General features: G+C 41.8%; 1 protein-coding gene across 7 annotated transcripts in view; it reads left to right on the top strand.

Annotated features, from left to right (window-relative positions):
- The first annotated feature begins 16,255 nt into the window (after positions 1-16,255).
- rnf220a (ring finger protein 220a) overlaps positions 16,256-19,196 on the top strand; it is a 121,552-nt gene continuing 118,611 nt past the window's right edge. For 2 of the 7 annotated variants that reach the window (XM_053628037.1, XM_053628031.1), the window contains exon 1: positions 16,257-17,163. The gene's annotated coding sequence lies outside the window, so the exon portion shown is untranslated. Of the gene's footprint in view, positions 17,164-19,196 lie in introns of all 7 variants that reach the window. The other 5 variants (XM_053628038.1, XM_053628032.1, XM_053628033.1 and 2 more) reach the window with 4 other exon arrangements.

The following is a 19,196-nucleotide window of genomic DNA, read 5'->3' as shown; positions in this document are numbered from 1 at the left end:
CTTTGTGCTGTGTTAGTCTTTGAACTCTTGCTGTGCAATACAGCATTATGCTAACTTTTTTACTCACTTATTATACGCCAACTCTTGAACTTTGGCTACTGCAGTTTTATATTAGCTCTTTAAATGATGTATATAATCTACAGTACATGCTCACCTGTACTTCACATACTGTATGTAAACATTTAATTGTGTTCTTTGTGCATATAGCTACAGGTATAAACCCCAGAGTGAGAGACTGCACTCTGATGTCAGCTGGCTGCAAAAACAAAATGGGAGACCAGTGATTTTGAAGAACGAACCAGAATTTGTTTTTTTTTTTAAATGTCAGGTTGTGCTGTTGGGTATTCGTAAACACATTCATTTTTACTGCACACTATTAAATCAGACCCATTTTCAAGCCAACAGGAGAAGGTTAGCACGAACGATTGGTTCTGAGGAGCTTCATCTTTGCAGTACCCAATTTTATCTCAGCTATCTATCAATTCAGTGAAGTCGGCACGCTAACTAAAAATTTAACAGGCGTAGCTTGCTAGTTAGCTAACATGCCTAATATACAGTATAGTTATTTAACAAACCTTCACAGCTCACCTTAAAACCACAATAAGAAACTAACTATCTAACGTTAGATAATGCTAGTTAGGTCATGTTCTTGCTGAGGCGTTGCCTAAAATTGACATGTTTTGCTAGCTAAAACTTTCTTCAGCTAACAAATGAGTTTATAGGATCTGTTTGAACCCTTTTCACAACGCCTTTTCATGGCAAGTCGTCCTGGAGCAGTTGCAGCAAAACAGGCCCAAACCATGATACTACCACCACCATGTTTCACAGACGGGATAATGTTCTGATCCTGGAATGCAACGTTTTCCTTTCTCCAAACATAACTCTTCTCATTTAACCCCAAAAGTTCTATTTTGGTCTCATCCGTCCACAAAATATTTTTCCAACAGCCGTCTGGTTTGTCCACATGACCTATAGCAAACTGCAGTATGGTTATTGCAGGCTAGGTCATCGCTTAGCATCATTTAGCCACTGAGAGGACACCGAGCCATAAGGATCTTCTAGAGTTACACCATTTGGAAGTGTTACTTTAGCTGACTAGCACTCCCTGTGTTTTAGTGGTAACTCATAATAATTCATAAATAAAATTCTTGATAGATTCTTCAGTAATATTAGAACCCTCAGTTTGCTAGGCTTCTCAGGTCTATTAGCGACCAGTATCTGACTCATGGACCATTTGAAAAAGATCGTTCTCACACTCAGATAACAATTAGATATACTTTTCAGACAGAATAAAGTTATTCTCCGCCTTCACGACACTCCGGGCCATAAAATGCAGTAACCAAACGAACCCCATCAATTTGACTTAACAAAAAAACAAACAAACAAAAACAAAAACAAAGATCTTATTCATTTGCTCTGTGTTTTGTTGCTCCTTGACACCCGACAGTCCCTGCCCTATAAATCAGGCCTCCTCCCAGCTCAGGATGTTGAGTGTTTCATGGCTGATCATCTTAGATTTATCTCCAAATATACTGCTGCAGAATGTACTGTCCACTCAGACAAGTTGTTTTGCCGGGATTTGCTCTCTGTTAGAAAGAGTTATGTACACGCAGCACTTTATGTCTTGAGTCGTGGGGACAAAGCCGTTTACCACCTATAGCAGAGGGGCTTTCTAAATCCACTTATCAATCTCCGTGCCGTCGGACAAATTCTCCCTGGCAGCCGAGGCTGGAGAGACGGCGTCTTCTTTATGGAGTCACTCTCTCTCCGTTGGTCTACACGTCGGCTGGCTTTTTAAACCCATAAACGCATGCAGATCAGTTGTCGTGTAAACAAGGTTGTATTTCAGGTTCATCACACTTGGACGTTTTTACTTGCACTGTGTATGTGTGTGTCTGTCTAGGAACGTTTCAGAAATTTCCAAAAGGAAAAGAAAAAAAAAAAAAAAAACTCTCAGCCATCCCTAAAATGCATTTCAAAAAATATATTTTCACTGTTTTCTATTCATTTATTTATTTACTTATTAAAATTTAACCTATTCATGCATAGTGTCCACAATTATGGACATTATATTTTAATACAATGTAAGATCACCACCAAATCACTTGAGAGCATTACTGTAAATTAACAGAAACTTCTGTAGGTCTCTGAACTGTTTGTCATTCTCAGTAGTTACTAACTTTCTACATAAACTTTAAACAAAACAACAACAACAACAACAACAACAACAAAAAACCCTCTACTTTGCTTGTTTTAAATGTGTTGTTTATAGGGAAATTATCTTTTAAGCTATTTTTTCAACCTAAACTGTGTGAATTTTGCCTGTTCTTAAATAATAATTTTCTTTAAAATTTTTGTCTTCAACATTACATATGTTGTACATACAAAATTTTGCGTATTGGAAGATAAATTTTGTATTATTATTATTATTATTATTATTATTATTTCAGGCATACTGTATTAGCCCCATAGTCCATTTTACTCATGGACCATTTACTTTGTAATATAAATAACAATTTAGACAGAATCAAAATTCCTACATCATGCCATTTTAAGTAAAGAAAAAAAAAAACAGAAAATCTAATAGAATCTGCATATACAGTACTGTGCAAAATATTTTTTTTAGTACAATCCTTGTTGTAGATTTTTATTGTATGACTTGTACATTATCGAGTCAGGACCAAAACATTGTCGATTCCCAAACATTAGATTTCTAGCACAAAATGAACTGTTCCAGAAAAATGTTTGTCTCTCAGTAAAGAAAGCAGCGTATTACGTGGTAAAAGACACTTTTCTGACAAAAAAAAAGACATAATGAAGGTTGCTGGATTTTGCTGCAGAAATAAGAAGCGAGTGCGACAGTCGAGAACCGGGTGTCTGGTTCTGCAAGACGCTCGATAACACTTACGGCTCATTTCCTTATAAAACTGCACTAACTGTACCTGAGACTACTTTTTATTTATTTATTTATTTTTATCGCACCAAATATTCCCTTTGTTTCCTTTAGTACTGTTTACTGCTCTTTACAGTAATTGTTTAAATGGAGAACCGTTTCATTTCATTATGTCTGACGGCGTCTTTGCTCTACAACATTTCTTTGCATGCGCCTGAGACTTTTGCACAAGTACTGTGTGTCTAAATAGTCGATGCCTGAAAGGGTTAAAGTTTATATCAAAATGGTTGGACTGAAAGCCAACTTCTCTTTATCTACCTCATCTCTGATTGTCTCTAACTCACTCTCTCTCTCTCTCTCTCTCTCTCTCTCTCACACACACACACACACAGCATAACCTTTGGTATTTATTGGTGAAAGGGCAGGGCCTGCACGTTGCAAGCCGCTAGTGTTGATCTGCCTTGGCCTGAAGCGAGGCATATGTCTGCTAACAGCGGGCGAAATATACAGGTGTCACTCTCCAGGCTTTCCAGCATAACCATGAGCTATGGCAGGGCATCTATCCCTCCAGATCACACTCCCTTTCTCTCTCTCTCTAGCTCTACCTAGCTCTTTTTCTCTCTACCTCCTCTTTGTCTTTGCGCCGACCTTTCTGTTCGCCTCTTTATCCTTCTCCTTCTTATGTATCATTCCGCTCTCTTTTTCCTTTTTCTTCCCGCGCTTCCTTTTCGCCGTCCTTCATCCGTCGCCTTTCTCCTCGCTCTCCGTCGCTCCCTCCCTCTACTTCTCTCTGTCGCTGCCTGAGGGCTGTGAGGATGGCAGGACCCATGCTAATCACGGGTGACACATCATTGAGGGGAGCGGGCTGTTTGCTGTCAGCAGTGTTTTTGGTTCATAATTATTTCACGAGTGTCACGTCAGTGTCAGGCTCGAGGCGAGCCGGAGAGACAGGCGGCCTGCGGAGAGGGAGAGGTGAAGGGAGGGAGGGAGGGAGGGAGGGACAGAGAGAGTGAGAGTGAGAGAGAGAGAGAGAGAGAGGGAATGGGGGATGTCACTAGACCTCACTGTTAGCCATTTTCTGCCCAACACTTGCACTCCTTCACTGTCGCCTCCTGCACCAGGAGAGAGAGAAAGACAGAGGGAGGGAGAGAGCGAGAGAGGGGTGTGATTAAGGCTGTAGGGTCACTCTTGGGACTTGTTTTCTAAATCACTGTCAGATCTCTGTTAGCGTTGAGCACACACAGGGTCATGAGAGAGCTCTCACAAATGTGATTTGGACTGACTGAGTGTTGTCATTTTTATACCGAAACAACTTAAAGACCCAATTCTGTCTTGTATGACAAGATCTACGCCACGGCGAACAGTTACAGAGTAGAAAGCAATTTTCCGTTATGATGATGCAACACTAAGACTTCAGGATTTTCTTATATGAGCATGTATTATGAATTTTTTTCTTTTCATTTCACCAGCCCGGTATAATAACCCCGTCCTATGTGGAGCTTAGTCTGAAAGCATTAGCGCTTCTATATGAATAACCAAATATTTGGATTTCAATGCTTTTAACAATATTATTTTTTACTTATAATAAACTACAGCTACACTTCCACACAAATATATATATATATATATTTTTTTTTTTTAAAAACCCAAACAAACGTGTATTTAGTTGATTTGACAGGAAAAGCAGAAAAATCGAATCGTGGATGAGGAAAAGAGAGACCAGATGAAGAAGCTAAGGTTCGGACAAAGGTGGCAGCGAGAGCATCCAGTAGAAGGTAGGAAGAACAAAGAGTGCAGCGTGGGCTTGCTTTTTTACTCCTCTTTCTCTGGTGTCACGGGCGTCAGCGGCGCAGGGGAGGAGGGAAGCAATCAATGATTTAAACAATAATGCTGCTCTCTGTATTCCCTGTCACACTCGCGCCTGCTTGCCGCTTCGAGGACTGTCACACACTGTCTCCAGCTCGACAGCTTATCTCCCGCATCCTGCTACTCCATCTTGTAGCTGTCCGCCAGTGTCCTCGTTCACACACGCACACACACACACACACACACACTCTCCTTTCACTCCTACTCTCCATTGCTCTCTCTCTCTCTTTCTCTCTCTCTCTGAGCAGACTCTGTTACTCACATGATGCCTTCACTCCTGGTTAATACACTGTGTCCCTCTGTAACCCTCCATCTCTTTGGTTCCACACCTCCTCCTCCTCCTCCTCCTCTTCACTCGTAGGTTGGAGTGGCAGGGCCGCCGCTTTAATGGAGGCTTCTTTCCTGCTTAAATATGGAAGGGCCTTTGGCTTGGCATTCACGAAAGCGTGCGGTAAACCACTGTGAAGACAAGTCGACAGTAACCCAGTGTGTCGTAGATAACTCCCTCATCTTCGCCTCGCTCCGAATCCCAGTCGCCCGTATACACCCAATTCCACCTGCCAATTCACACAGTCTGCCTCGTGCTTAAAGATATCACCTTAAATTAAGCCAACGGGACAAACAAATTACATCTGTCGCCTCTGGTTTTCATGGAGCCGACAGGAATTCAATACGGGCGGCCATGTTTGTTCGGTGGACTTCTAATCACACTTCTACGCCGGTCACTGACTTCAGCGAGGAGACTAGCATCCACGCCGAGGCTAAGGTTCAAAGGTTACAGAAGTGGCTCCTGTCTCTAACCTGCACGTGTTGAAAGGTAATCTGCAGAATCAATGGATTCGTGGGGACGGTCTTCTCAGGGGAATGTGCCATCAGGCAGGGCATGGCAACTCTGCACAGCTAGAGGTCAAGGGTCAAGCCATCCACCCACACGGCTGCCAGCATACTGCGTCACTGGCTGTTGCGGAGGAAAGAAGGACGGAGCTTAGTAAGGGAGTGAAACGTGTGTGGGGCTTCTCCAATGCTTATAGCAGGTGGCTATGGGTTGGTAGCTATACTGTAGATGAGTGCCATCTGTAGCTTAGTACTGATAAAGTTAGTGCAGGACCATGGACTGGAATTAAAGAAAATATTAAAAAATAATGAAGAAAAAAAAAGAATGAGAAGAACTTTTCATGATCTTCAGGACATTTGGGTGATGCAACTTCCTGTTGAACACGTGACTTGTAGAATATTCCAACTGTTTAATAGTTGTGAAGGTGTTAAATGGATTCAAAATAATATAAATCTAAATGATATAGTTATAGTGTGCTGGAATGGTGTACCCATGGTGATACTGGTACAGAACCTCCTCAGTACCAAATCTGGTCATGGTTGATGTAAATTCGAGCAAAAACGCAGCTCCGTTGGCCTGAAGGTGATCACAGTGCGATGGCTGTCGTATTTCGTACTGCAGAGCCCATCGTTAGAGCTCTTCCCTCAGGTCTCCAGCCACACCCAACTCTCAGATCAGAGGTCAAAGGTCACCACACAGGATAATTACACGTCTTTGTTCTTCTAAATCTGACACGAGTGGTTATTAGCATGGGCTGAGTTTTCTTAATGATGACAAAACTCATTGTCAAACTTAATGAACATGTGTCAAATGATCTCTAGGACAGTTGCAGAGTGAAGCGTCCTGTGCCTGTGCCTTTGATACATGAAGAGGTTTTTGACAGACCATCAGTAGATTTTCACTGATATTCTCTTTTATTCATTTCATTTTATTCGTTCTGTTAAAGCTCGGTTCGTTTTGTTTTTAAACTGTTGAGTTGTTTGGGTCTTGATTCTGTTGATCTCTTTTGTATATGGATTTGCACGTTAGTTTCGTGTACAGTAAAACTGTATTGCAGGAAGCAGGCGCATACTAATGCCTAAAAAGGCATGTGAGGTCTGCTCTCAATGCACCTGCAGACAAAACACTCAAAGTAGGTGGCACATGACAAAGCTTCAACACGGCCCAAGCTTTTGTACTTTGCGCCACTTGGTTGATTCAGCTCAACATAGGAACTTGTGCATGTTGCTTCTGACGTGCTGCGTAATACGCAGCGCCTCCCACGTCAGGGGTTGGGGGTTCGAGTCCCAGCTCTGACCTGTGTGCGCGACGTTTTCGTGTTCTCCCAGTGCTTCGGGGATTTCCTCCGGGTACTCCGGCTTCCTTCCCCGGTCCAAAGACGGTCGATTGGCATTTCCAAATTGTCCGTAGTGTACAACCCCAATTCCAAAAAAGTTGTGTGAAATGTACGTAAATGTTGATTAAAACGGAATGCAATGATTTGCAAAGCTCATAAACCCATGTGTTATTCACAACAGAATGTAGAGGAGCGTTGAGGAACATTATTCTGAAATTGTTCCACAAATTGTACACGCAGTTTTTCGCAGATTGGTGAACTTCTGCCCATCTTTACTTCCGAAAGACTTCACCTTTCTATGATACTCTTTTTATACCCAATCATCTTACTGCCCTGTTCCCAATGAATCTCCACCTGTTTCTATTTACCAACACTTACTTTTCCAGCCTTTTCTTGCCCCCGTCCCAAATCTTTGGAGACATGTTGCGGCCATTGAAAAAATGACTTTATATTTTTTCTTAAAATGGTACATTTTACTCGGTTTAAACATTCGACATGATTTCTATGTTCTACTGTGAATAACATATGGGTTTATGAGATTTTGAAATCATCGCATTCTATATTTATTAACATTTTACACAGCGTCCCAGTTTTCTTGGAATTTGGGGTTGTATGAATGGTCGTGTGAATGTGTGTGTGATTGTTCCCTGCCTTGTGCCCCGAGTCCCCTGGGATAGGCTCCCGTCTCCCTGTGAACCTGTGTCGGACAAACGCTACAGAAAATGTATGGATGGGAAATGAACGCTGCTCCGAGGTGGACTGAGTTAAACCGATTCGAACTGATTCATGAATAAAGGCAAGTGGTGACCAATAGTTAATATGTCAATTCAGGTTATAATAAGGAGCATTAATGACATCAGAGATATGTGTGCAGCACTTGTAAGAAAGCGGAATGAGCGACACTAGTCAACTTCCCAGAGGAGATCTGTTACCTTTCCCTCCCCCTCTCGCCACTTTCCTGGGTCAAACCATGTTTACACATTTGACACTGCAGGTGGCCTCTTTAAAAATACATGAACAATAAATATAATCCACCTCCTACTCCAACAACCCACCGCCACTCCCCCCTCAACACACACACACACACTCGTGGTGTCCACTCTCTCCAGGCCCCATCTGCCCGTGTTTGGTGAGTCCAGTTAAATGGAAGACAGGAAATAGGAATGAAAGGCGAAGCCCCCTGCTCTTCCAGGGTGACTAATATCCTTTGTGTCAACATGAAGGCTTCCTCGGTAGCGCAGGCCCTATCCGAGCTTTATCTTCCACACCGGGCCGACCCACGCAGCTCCATAATGAGGCCCATTTCAGCTCCTCATCCTCAGCCAAATGGCTGTCTGTGACGGCCAATAGCTTTTGTTTCCATGCTGTAGTCAGGGTCAGCATGGTAGGAGCATATATATAATATATATATATATATATATATATATATATATATATATAGGTGCTTTCATTCATGAACTTGATAATTGTCAGAATGTGAGAATTTAATCATCGGAAATAACTATATAAATCGGGTTTTTCACAGATTATGAATTTTCCATTTTCCATACTCACTGGGAATGTTTTAGGCCAGTTTTGACCAATCAGATATTTCATCGTTTTTATTCTTACAAAATACAGTATGCGAGACATGTTTACAAATCCATTTTGCGCGCGTTCTTTAACGCGAGTACTCGCCACGGCCTAAACTTTTAGCACCGGATCGTTCTTGTGACATTCATTAGGGTAAAAATGCGATATCTTTCGAGTTTGTTCAATGTGACATTACTGAGAAGTGCCAAAATGAGATGCAATTGCATCATTAAACAAATGACCTCTTGAGAAGACAGCAAAAACACTGGCACAAGGACGAGGCTCTGAACAGGACATCCATCAATCTTGCAGGATCAATTTTCCAAAGGTCTCCCGAGCAGGGATAAAGGCAAACTGAGGTTAATCTGCAGAAATTATGTTCTTATTAATAACCATTTTTCAGATATCTAATGCCTGTGGAAGAGTAACTCAAATGTTAATCAAAAGTGATAGCAGATTCCGCTATCTTTTTCTTCCACTCCCCCCCCCGAGTAAGAAAAGTCGGAGGCATTCTGCCGGCAAAGCAGAAAAAAAAAAAATCACATTTTCTCTTTTCATTTATTCTGTAATCATATTTCTCTGTTTGCTTCCACAATGCAATTTCCCCGACGATTGTTGTCCTACAAACCTGGTATACAAGCAAACCTTAAAAGTCGCTTTCGTTTTGTTAACGTCGGGTTAACAAAGCAACAGTGTTTCACGTCGCTGTGACACTTCAGCGTGCAATTACAGTTCATTTGTGCAGATGAAAACATCTGAAAGCATTTGTCTGCCGGACTCTGGCGTTATGAGAATATTCATGTCTTTGACTTTCCACACTCGGAAGATAATTATTGTTATTACCATCACGGTTGAAATCACTCCACAAGGACATGTCATGACAGTTAAAACCCACACACACACACACACACACACACACACACACACACTCTGTCTCTCTCTCTTTCTCTCCATAGCAGAAAATGTCTTATTAACACCTTTCGAAATGCTAATCAATGCCTTCTTGCCTCCGTGCCTTTACCGTCTACGACAGTGAGTTTTATGTATACAATTATCCATTCCTTCTCCTCTTGTCCTGTAAATGAATGCATTTATAGCTACTGTATCATGATCGATTTAGCCATATCACTGCGTCATTTCTGTATCATAAACAGGTCCACGCTGTCTAAACAGATGTCAGCGGGAACAATGGGGTTTAGTGTAAAAACACGGCCACCCTGACAGGATATATGATTAGCTCCTGGTGGCAGTGAAAGGGATGGCTTGACACGTGCACAAAAGACGGGCTCTCGGGCTTTCAGAGGCGGATAAGAGGCCGCGGCGTGGACATCGCATCGGATTGCTCACGCGAGCAGAGGTGTGAGAGCCCAGGGTGCCTATTTCTGAAAGAGCTAGGGGAAAATCAGTCCGCATCCATAAAACGGATGCTGCACGCACAGCGTATACAATTTTCTCTGTGGAAGGGTTAAGAGATACAAGAGGGCTGGGAATTCAGCGAGCACGAGCTCTTAAACAAACGCACAAGCACACTTTTTCTTCCTGCTACGGGGTTATATTTTAAATGCAGCCTCCATGAGTTATCTGAGGACAGCTCTGGGCTCGCAGCCGTATCAGAGAGGCCTTTGGATTAGACGCAGCCACATGATATGGCAATTAGTGTAATATATCTATAAGGCTTTATATTATCCGGCGCGTTTTCATTTTCTACACGCTCTCCGTAGACGCGAAGACGCACAGACACTTTGCATTAGAACCGATGGAGGCCTGATGTGACCCAAGAAGAGCCCTCTGTAAGTCTATGATGATCGAGCTTGTACAATATATTTTTTTTTTCTCTTGCTATCAATTTAACTGTAAAAAAAAACAACCAACCAAACAAACAAACAAACAAACAAACAAAACGTACTGAATGATTATTTGTCCAGAGTCAACAGCCTTAAAATAAATAAATAATAAAAGACAGGAAAATGTCATGTCCACCATTTTGGGTTGGAGGAGCGTAGGGGAGTGTGTAATAATAATACCAGCTGTGCAGTCACGAACTGTTTACAGCAGCAGCAATCGTGAAAACTCAGCTGGATGATGGATTTTTAGGAGATTCGGCAGTAATCCGCACTAAACAGTAAAAAAAAACAACAACAACAAAAAAACCCAACACATAATAGTACATTATTCTACAAATGGCAGACGTTTTGACTGTTGATCTCCTGCTCAAAGAGTTTGAACACGTCTAAGCATTGTAAAAAAAAAAAAAAACAGCCTTATTAATCGCTTTCTAATTAAAATGATTTCTAAAGTGTTAGATTTGACACATCATCGAAGGGCTATTTAATCTTTTTAAAGCGCAGTGTTTTTTTTGTTGTTTTTTTCAGTGAAACTGATGTTAACTATACGTTTGTCTAACGTTAGCTAAGTCAAGCATACACTGATTGAGTATATCATGTACTCAAAACCCGGACAGAAATTGAGAGCACCTCACGAGTATAGATAAGAGCATGTGATTGGGTGAAAGGGGCGGGTCTGATCTGCAATGGCAGAGCTCCTAGTGAAAATGCATGAAGATTGCCCGACCTGGTGAACTAGTATAATCAGAGTAAACGTCACTAGATATCCAGGCAGTTTGGTGGCTTGTAAAACATAACGTGACAACCATGGGAAAATTCATCACATCACATCACATTTTCTTTTAAACTCACAAACATAAAACCTCTGAATCGACTTTTATTCATTCATCCGTCTGCACTGACTACTTTATCTTGGTCAGGGTCGTCGTGGACCCTGAGACTATCAGTCTGAGAGACCGGTGGGCGTGAGGTGAAAATACACCCTGAATGGGATGTCATTCCATTTCAGGGCATCATGCCTACACACATTCATTCACACCAAAGAAACTGGAGAACCGGAAAGGAACCCATGCAGACACAACAACTTCCCGCTTCACTCTGGAGCTGCGAGGTGGCAACACTACCCGCTACACCACCATGAAATTTACCTTTTAATTTTTTATTTTCCGTTCTTTTATTTATTTATTTTTTTAACATTTAACGAAATGGGTAGTTTAGCAATAAACAAACACATGAATAAATAAACCAGTTGCAGTTGACTACAAGTTTAATGCTGCTTCGTGAACTTCATTACTTAACCAAACAGTGTTGATTCTGCTTTACACCAATTTTCTGTCAGTTCAATAATTCACAGCTAGATGAGTTTATGGCTCTGTCTGGGCAAGCTGCTCAATCTGAATGGCCAAATAACGAGATTTTAGAGACGGGCTTCTAAATTACCCTGGGATTTGTCACTGCCTGTTTGTCAGTTGGTTTGTGCTCCAGGTCATCGGTGGCATTTGCTTGTGTGTCCCCTAATTGCTGAGTTGCACACAGACAGATGAGTGTTGATGCCTGATGCGGTGGACGATGGAAGCACTAATAATGTGCTGTTATCGGTGCAGGAAAAGGGAGTGCTCGTGTTGAGCGCTGTGGAGTCACACTCTTTGGGTTTCCTCCTCTGTTCTGTTTTTAATGAAGCATGGAATGGAAATGTCGACCGTAAGCGTAGCAGCATACTGTGATGAGCACATGGTTAATGTTATGCTTTAGTGTTATAGGTAATGATGCCACGAGAAGCACACGTAACAAGGTTTCACGCGTTTGAAAGAACAAATATGCAAAGAGAGGAGATGTATTTATTCATTCACACAGTCAAATGCATTATTGTTTCTATAGTAACAGCGCAAAACTGTTAGTAACTGGGACTGGTATGGTGGATGCTAATCATCACTGATATGGTGAAGCGTTCTTATTTCAACACGGCACCTCTGGTATTTATGCACAAGAAGGTGTTCAGGAATGTATTGCTAGAGCTGCTAAAGTGGTGTTTTTATACAGACTTTGAAGTAAACGTCTCAAACGAGTCAAATATATTTCAGTCGAAAATGTCAGATTTTGATCAAAGGAGAGGGTTAGAACATCCGAAAAACTGAGTGACCAACTTACGATCCAGTGGGCGTTACAAACAAGTTAGCCCAAGCGAACAAACATAGCGGTGCATTTAATGTCGCGTAAACTGGACTGTTATGGCACATTTTTGCTTTTTCTAGTGTACGGTGATGGTTTTATGGATAAATATATTGATACGAACCTTGTTTCTATAAATAAATCCAACAGTGAGTCCGTGTGAAAACCGCCACCTCCACCTGAGGAGAATTCAAACAGTCCGAGATGAGTTGACCCAAGGAAGTGGGCTGGGGCGTCGGGGTGGGGGAGGAGGGGTGCACTGATTCAACTGTCAGTGAAAATGACCCACCACTAACCCAGCAGTTGGGTTACACAAAACTACCCCAAAAATTACCCAAGACTGAGACAATAACCCTATTAAACGAGCCTTTTGGGTAACAGAAAGAATAACCCGGGGTTTTTTAGAGTGCAGGGTCAGTACTTTGTAATGATCAGTAAGTATTCAGAACAGATGACTTTCTCAGTAACAATACATGTTTTTTTTTTCTTTTCCTTACATACCAACGTCTTTACTGATTATTATACCATGAATATTGTCCTCTAGTGTGTAGATGTATTAATACCTGAAGGAATTTAAACCATATCAGTTCTGCGTCTTTGCACTTTCTTCCATTTCAGCTGGTAAAATCTACATGGTTTTAAATGCGGTTTGTGGTTTATATTATTTGTTTAACAACTCACATTATATCAGTGTCGTACACAACCTCGAGCCTAATATCACAGTAAGAAATCGGAAAATGTGAGATGGAAGGAAACCTCGGTTGATCCATTTACCCTCACGGCAACAAAGCTACGGTTCAATTTTTTAACAATATTCCCTCTATCATTTCCCAACTAATGGAGCAGCAAATAGGATAACAAGGCCCTGTAGATTTGTAGGCCGTCACTGGAAATTAACACGTTTATGAGCTCTGTCTATATTAAACAAATCATTGACTTTATGTATGGGACTTATAACACCATATCCGGACGCTGACTCCTGATTGGATGTTTCGGCCGTTCAGTCTCCGCCCATCCTCCTATGATCGCATCTCTTTCGAAGAGACAAGGAAGAAGAGAGGTGCCTGGCAGACCACCATGGCGAGGAAATAAAACCACTGCTCGTCAAACGGCATAGCCCCCCTGGTTGGACTGTAACACATACACTTTAGTTATATATGAAAGCTTGGTGTGTGTGTGTGTGTGTGTGTGTGTGTGTGTGTGTGTTGGGGGGGGGGCTCTGCCATTTTTAGAGCCCCTTCCACTTCTTACTATTTGATCATGTTGCACTGCTTCACTTAGAGATGGCTCATACTCTGCTCACTTTCTCTCTCCATCCTGTCTGTGTTCTATTCTGAGCCCCCCTGCACAGGCAGACGCACACAGCTGGACGGTGCAGCAGACCTTGGCGTGCTGCTGGGAACGCTGCGTGTCTTTGGGTCTGAGACTAAGATAAGACGAGAAGCCCTTAATGTAATTTCAGCGGAGGAGGGCGATCTGCCCCATGCAGCTCCCATGCTGGGTCGGGGTTCCTTTAATGTAAGGCGGCCTCTAAAGTGCACTATCACATCAGACAGGTGGTGGGAGGGAGAGAGAGAGCGAAAGAGAGCCAGAGAGACAGAGAGAAAGTACAAGTAAATGAGTCACAATAGAGACTCCTACTTGGATATACTCATTAAATCTTTCTCTCTCCCACTCTGTTAAACATACTCGGTCCATTTCTCCTGACTTTTGCACTTCAAACCGAAATGTTCATATAAGCGTCCATCAGGCTTTTTTTTTTTTTTTTAAAAATATATATATATATATGCCAAATCACATCACATTGACTACACACTCGAAGAAGTCACTAGGACTCGTGGTCAGTTGGCCACGTTAACATTTACACCATCGTCGAATAGTGATATCAGTCTTCTGTACAGGGGAACATTTCATTTAACACATCTCACGACTCTATACGCTAATTTCACCGCTAAGCGACAGAAATGAATAGTAATGAATGACACATGCGTCTGACAGACAATAATAAGGAGGCATTTTTTCATTACCCAGCACTACTACATCACAGGGGCCATCTTTTCTCTGACTCCTCTAGGCCCCCGGAACTGCAGAGGAGTGCTGGGTTGAGATAATATCTCCGTTATTAAAGACGCCAGCCACTTCTAAACAACGATATGCTCAATCCCTGCTCAATCCCTTCACGATCAGGACGTTTCAGGAGGTCAAACGGATTGTTGACACGTGCGACTCTTTTGAAGGCTGGGAATTTCTGATGGCTTGCTTTCGCTTTTAGTCGCGTTAAGTGAACGTGGGTACGGAAATTCACCCGTGGGTGTTGGGGAATACCAGAAGGATAATATGTTTGACGACTTTAAAAGGGTCGTCAGGTGTGATTTGAGATTTTCCAGCCTCACTGCTACATATTGAACTCACTAGACACGACGGAAAAAAACGTAACTTTTCTAAATAAATAAATAAATACATACATACATACATAAGCTCACATTCTAATTACAAGCCCAATAGCATAAAAACAGACCAATTTGGTGAAAAGTCTCCCAATCGGCAAACGCCAAGATAAGGACACACATCACTCCAATGGAAAAGAATATAAAACAAATGATTATACATAATAAAACGTTAACTACATGTCAGCGGTGCGAGTTTTATTACGTGGAATCCCTATGATAGATCTAATGAGCTGTTAGCACATGAATAGTGACGTGAGAAGAGACTATTTGCATATGAATGAGTCCCTGTAGCTACTGTACCTCAACTTTAAAGCTCCAGAGGCCTTGCCTTTGCTTGTAATGGAGCCATCTTAACGTGTGTGTGTGTGTGTGTGTGTGTGTGTTATCTGATAGAGTCCAGAGAGAATGTAAAAATGCTCTAAATCAAATGAGAGAGAGAGAGAGAGAGCGAGAGAGAGAGAGAGAGACAGAGAGAGAGAGAGAATATGTCTGTTTAAACCTGGGTAAAAGGAGCGGTCGCATCAAAAGCACTCCTCAGCACTCAGCACTCTGCCAGCCCTCACCAGTCCATTTCGAAACAATGTTTAAGAGACTGAGGGCTGAAATTTGATTTTGAATGGAGAGGGACTTGGACTGCGGACGGCCTTTTTCCTCCTCGTGCTCCAGCTGAGGGCATTAACGACACAACTGTTAGAGGAGTCCTAACGGTTAGAGGCCTGTGTGGATCTACAGCGTTTAACCATCGTCGCCATGCCCAAAAAAATCCCTCCCAGCAGCAACATTTCACTTTGGACCTGCGTAAAGAGGTTTACAGAAGGCTTGGTGCATAATTAGGTTAGTTTGAATGTGACTAAACTGCAGTGCAGTTCATACTATTTCCAGCAGGTGGATGAGATTGATGATGGGAGTTCATCTTGGGAAACTCACCCAGTACACACACACTACTGTACTGAACAGTATATCAAAATTTAAAACAGCTCCAAAGATGGGTGAATTTTTCTTTGGTACTCTTCGAATTTCAGTCATGGACCAAGTGTCATTACTGTGCGAGGCCACTCAGGCTCAAACCTTTCTCTAGTTGGTTTAACCATTTGGCCATCGTGTAGGACTACTAGAAAAAACGAAAAAAGAAAAAAAAAAATTATTGATGACATGAATAGATTTGGGCAGTGATACTCTACAGGATGTATAAATGTACATATTAGATGTCTTTCACAGCATATCTATGTGACAGAATTCCCTAATCTGATCTCAGCAATAGGACGCATATATTCAGATATGAATAAACAAAAACAAAACAAACAACAAAACTACAACAATGAGTGCTCATTTAGGTCTTAGAGTGTACATTTCTATCCAGTTTTGTATATGATGATTCACTGAAATTAGTGCTTTTACCCTGCAAGTGGTCACATAAACATAAACATAAACAACAACAACAACAACAACAACGACGACGTTAGGTTGTGTTATGTTATTTACAAGACAGAAAGCACAGTGTCCACTGTGTGGATGTGTCGATGCTCGGCCCACGCGCTGCACTAGCGCACACTAGCTTTTTGAAGCACACTTACCCGGTTCCTCCTGCACTGCGCGCGCCATTGCGCACTTTCATTTCTTCCCGAGACTTTATTTCACACATAGTGTCTTCAGCGTCGAGGTTTCACAGAGAACCTAATTCGCAACCCAAACGGCCCCGAAATCCCCTCGGGGAACACGGTGAAGGAAGGGAAGGGGGGTCGGTCGGTGTGATGGGGGGAGTGTTGAGAGGAGAGGAGAGGAGAAGCAGGTCAGTCAGTGAGCGGATCGGGCGCTGAGCGGCAGCACTGCACCTCCAACACAGCGCGCCAGGACCGTTACCACATCCACCTCTCTCTCTCTCTCTCTCTCTCTCTCTCCTATTCTCTCTCTCTCTATCTCTATCTCTTTCTGTGTGTGTGTGTGTGTGTGTGTGTGTGTGTGTGTGTAAGTGTGTCCGTGCACAGTTTACCCCCTCATCGATACGTGCAACTGATACTACCGGGGAAATCTCGACCTCACACGGCGATCGTCTCGGCTGTGTGTGCGCGCCGCAAACTTTTTTCCTCGCATGCTCCTCGGCTCGCTCTGCGCCTGGCACGGACCACGCAAAAAAAAAAGTTTCTCTTGTGCGGGATAAAAGGACGCCCAGGATCTGCCAAGGAATTACTTTATACACCGTAAGTGCTCTTAAATGTATTGACAGAGATGTTTTGCCGTCGGCTCGGGTTGTTTTGGTGATCTTGCAGTGTGTGTGAATGTGTGTGTGTGTGTGTGTGTGTGTGTGGCGAAGTGTCGCGTGTCTGTGGGGAGTTGAACGCGAGTGAGATTAGTGAGTTTAACGTGCACGCAGCATTAAAAGAAGTCCGAGTACAGTTCGGTTCGAGTATTAATAGCTTTCTAATAAACATCTGTATTCTATACTTCACATCTGTCACGTGCTCGTTATGTCTTTAAAAAGAAATCGGGCATGCTTTTACTGTGCGCAAAGATTAGACTTGATTATATCCTTGATCACATTTTAATCAGTGGATTGGATTAAGGACCAGTCCATGTGTTTTTTTTGTTTTGTTTTGTTTGTTTTGTTTTTTTTGTGACAGTTAAACACTAATATATTATATAAACAAACAACCAAACAAACAAACAAGCAAACAAAACACACTGCGGAGTTAATGGAGTGAGTTTAAATCTACTCTGAATGTGTTTTTTTCCCCTCTGAAGAACAAATATGATTAATAAAAAATGCGCTTCCAGTAAACACCTGCACGGCCTCTTCTGCGGATCCGTCCTCAGCATATAAGAACTTTATTCATCTAGGCTCTATGAAGCATTTCCTGCTCCCCAGTGGATCAAGCAGAGTTCAGACAAACACACTGTAGTCAAGAGAGCCATTTATCTCACCGTGTTATTTAAAAATTCTCAAAGGGAACTCTTTTTGTCCACTGAAACGCGGACAAGTAATAAGTCATAAGCGCTGGAGGACGCGTCAAGTTGTTTATTTGTGTTTTTTTGCGGCACTGTTTTAATTTTTGCATTTATTATTTATTTATTACTATTATTATAATTTTTTTTTAATAAAACACGTGTTTGCGACCACGCGCACAACACATCAGTGTGCTCAGTCGTAATGTTCAGCAGTCCTAATCTCTATAATTATCCAGAAGCAAAAAGCGCTGTGCCATTTTGATGAGAGATAGCGGACGCTCGGAGATGTGATGTTTATTTATTTATTTATTTATTTACTTACTTGCTTACTTCTCAGGAAATCAAAGTCGCACAACAAAACCAATGTTGCGCACAATTAAATAACTACTCTTTTTTTTGGTTGTTGTTGTTGTTGTTTTTTTTTTTTTTACTCCAAGTCTTTGCGACACAGCACGCGCGCGCTCGCACACACACACACACACACACACACACACACGCGCGCGCGCGCGCGCGCGCGTACACACGCATATACACGCACTGACTTAACTTTCTTAACTTCACCCTGTAACGGATTCGTGAGTTTGGCTGCGCGCTTGATTAAGTACAGTAAGTTTTCCTGGAAAACCAAGTGAAGTGCTAACCTACACGAGGAAACACCTGTTTAAATAAACAGGATAATTACTCACATTTATATCCTGCGCACCAAAAAACAAAACAAAAAAAAAAACAAAAACAAACAAACAACTAAATACGCGCTTTAACAGCGACGATTAGTTTCTCACAGTAGCTCCACCTACATCCATTTAAATCTCCTAATCAAAGTTCTAAAATTTACACCAAATAAAATTCCTCAGCGTGGGTATGTAGTTTTAAAAGGCCTGTAGAGCAACGGAGATCGCTTTAAATAGTTCAGCTGTATCGGTTTATTACTGTGACTATTTTTAAATGATTGTTAGTGTAAAATACAACAACAACAACAACAAAAGAAAGAAAGAAAAGACACAGATTTGTTTTAAAGTTTTTAAAGAATTTCAACTACAGTACAATTTCCCCCCATTTTTTTTATAAAGTAGCCTGCACAGGCTATTTTCCCCTCTCCTAGACAAGTGCATATTAATGACATTTATTAATGATCTCTCAACACACACACACACACACACACACACACACACACACACAAAGATTACACTTCATAATAGATTCTATTTATTTATTTATTCATTTATTTTTAAAGGAGAAAGAATTCAATCAAAAACACCAGCAGCAACAACGAGAAGGACCGTGCGTT

This window comes from Ictalurus furcatus, chromosome 7 (assembly GCF_023375685.1).
Source record: "Ictalurus furcatus strain D&B chromosome 7, Billie_1.0, whole genome shotgun sequence".
Classification (NCBI taxonomy): Eukaryota; Metazoa; Chordata; class Actinopteri; order Siluriformes; family Ictaluridae; genus Ictalurus; species Ictalurus furcatus.
Note: the sequence above shows the minus strand (reverse complement) of the source record. Positions and strands in the feature narration are given on the sequence as shown.